Source organism: Triturus cristatus, chromosome 1_1, assembly GCF_964204655.1.
Source record: "Triturus cristatus chromosome 1_1, aTriCri1.1, whole genome shotgun sequence".
Lineage (NCBI taxonomy): Eukaryota > Metazoa > Chordata > Amphibia > Caudata > Salamandridae > Triturus > Triturus cristatus.
Genome location: NC_140579.1, coordinates 1,150,528,060 through 1,150,530,738, shown reverse-complemented (window position 1 = coordinate 1,150,530,738; position 2,679 = coordinate 1,150,528,060).

The window sequence follows — 2,679 nt, the reverse complement described above, 5'->3', positions numbered from 1 at the left end:
CGCGGCAGGACCCCGGACGGAGCCCGGGGCGGGGAGGCCACCCTCCCCCGGGCCCCCAGGGGCCAATGAACCCAGACAGGCCTGGGGAGGCTCCCCGGACACAACGGAACCCCGTCCCGGGCCTTTGGCAGTGCCGCAGGCCGGGGGACGGGGTCCGGGGCCGGAGACCCTGACCCGGGGCCCGGCCGGGCCCCTGGACCCAGCCGGGGCTCCCGGGACCGCAGGCGCAGGGGAAGCCTCCCCGGGCCCTCCGGACCCCGTCCCGGGCACCCTGCCGCGCGGCAGGACCCGGGATGGAGCCCGGGGCGGGGAGGCCGCCCTCCCCAGGGCCCCCAGGGGCCAATGAGCCCAGACAGTCCTGGGGAGACTCCCCGGACACAACGGAACCCCGTCCCGGGCCTTTGGCAGTGCCGCAGGCCGGGGGACTTGGTCCGGGGCCGGAGACCCCGACCCGGGGCCCGGCCGGGCCCCTGGACCCATCCGGGGCTCCCGGGACAGCAGGCGCAGGGGAAGCCTCCCCGGGCCCTCCGGACCCCGTCCCTGGCACCCTCCCGCGCGGAAGGACCCGGGACGGAGCCCGGGGCGGGGAGGCTGCCCTCCCCGGGGCCCCCAGGGGCCAATGAGCCCAGACAGGCCCGGGGAGGCTCCCCGGACACAACGGAACCCCGTCCCAGGCCTTTGGCAGTGCCGCAGGCCGGGGGGCGGGGCCCAGGGCCGGAGACCCCGACCCGGGGCCCGGCCGGGCCCCTGGACCAAGCCGGGGCTCCCGGGACCGCAGGCACAGGGGAAGCCTCCCTGGGCCCTCCGGACCCCGTCCCGGGCACCCTGCCGCGCAGCAGGACCCGGGACGGAGCCCGGGGCGGGGAGGCCGCCCTCCCCGGGGCCCCCAGGGGCCAATGAACCCAGACAGGCCTGGGGAGGCTGCCCGGACACAACGGAACCCCGTCCCAGGCCTTTGGCAGTGCCGCAGGCCGGGGGCCGGGGCCCAGGGCCGGAGACCCCGACCCGGGGCCCGGCCGGGCCCCTGGACCCAGCCGGGGCTCCCAGGCCCGCAGGCGCAGGGGAAGCCTCCCCGGGCCCTCCGGAGCCCGCCCCGGGCACCCTGCCACGTGGCAGGACCCCAGACGGAGCCCGGGGCGGGGAGGCCGCCCTCCCCGGGGCCCCCAGGGGCCAATGAACCCAGACAGGCCTGGGGAGGCTCCCCGGACACAACGGAACCCTGTCCCAGGCCTTTGGCAGTGCCGCAGGCCGGGGGACGGGGCCCAGGGCCGTAGACCCCGACCCGGGGCCCGGCCGGGCCCCTGGACCCAGCCGGGGCTCCCAGGCCCGCAGGCGCAGGGGAAGCCTCCCCGGGCCCTCTGGAGCCCGCCCCGGGCACCCTGCCATGTGGCAGGACCCCAGACGGAGCCCGGGGCAGGGAGGCCGCCCTCCCCGGGGCCCCCAGGGGCCAATGAACCCAGACAGGCCTGGGGAGGCTCCCCGGACACAACGGAACCCAGTCCCAGGCCTTTGGCAGTGCCGCAAGCTGGGGGACGGGGCCCGGGGCCAGAGACCCTGACCCGGGGCCCGGTCGGGCCCCTGGACCCAGCCAGGGCTCCCAGGCCCGCAGGCGCAGGGGAAGCCTCCCCGGGCTCTCCGGAGCCCGCCCCGGGCACCCTGCCATGTGGCAGGACCCCAGACAGAGCCCGGGGCGGGGAGGCCGCCCTCCCCGGGGCCCCCAGGGGCCAATGAACCCAGACATGCCTGGGGAGGCTCCCCGGACACAACGGAACCCCGTCCCAGGCATTTGGCAGTGCCGCAGGCCAGGGTACGGGGCCCGGGGCCCAGCTGGGCCCCTGGAGCCAGCCGGGGCTCCCAGGCCCGCAGGCGCAGGGGAAGCCTCCCCGGACCATCCAGACCCCTTGTCCAGGGCACCCTGCCACGCGGCAGTCCCCGGAACAGGACCGGGGCAGCATCCGGGCCCGTCCTGCTGACGGCTGAGGACCGAGAGGGGTCCCAGAGTACCCTGTCCCTAGTAATCCGGAGGAAGGCTACATAGCGGTAGGGCTCCCACCTTAACCATGGGCTCGGTGGGCTCTCTGCTTCCCGGGGGCTGGGGGACAGCGGCTGGGACTCGGGCACGGGGAACACCGACGGAGCTCTCGGGCCCAGGCGCCCCAGGGGTAGGACTGCCCGGGACCCGTGGAGCCCGACCCTGGGCACTTTGCCACGCCGCGGGCCGGAGGAATGAAGCCTGGGAGGATGTTGCCCGGGCGTAGCCCATGTGGTCCCCGGCAAAGAACCGCCAGCCCCGGAGGGGTCTTCCGGCATACCCTGCCCACACTAATCCAGAGGAAGGCTACCCCCCTTTCTTGTAACCCACGCGCTCCGAGTGACGGAGGGGACCCTAGGCCCGGACGCGCCCGGCCTCCTGGAGCCCTGGCTGGGATCCGGGAGGCAAATAGACCCTCATCGGGACTTCCAGGCCGGCCCGGCCATCTGGTCGCCCCATTGGGAAGCATTGCGCGCGACCAGATGGCCGAGGGGAGAGGTGCAACCAGATGGACGGGACTGAAAAAACTCCCATCTGTCCAACCCCGAGCCTTCGCGCTAGGGTTCCTGCCTGCCCACGCAGGGCTCCGTGGCTGCAGGGCTCAGGGGCTGCAGGGCTCCAGGGCTCCAGGGCTGCAGGGCTCTGGT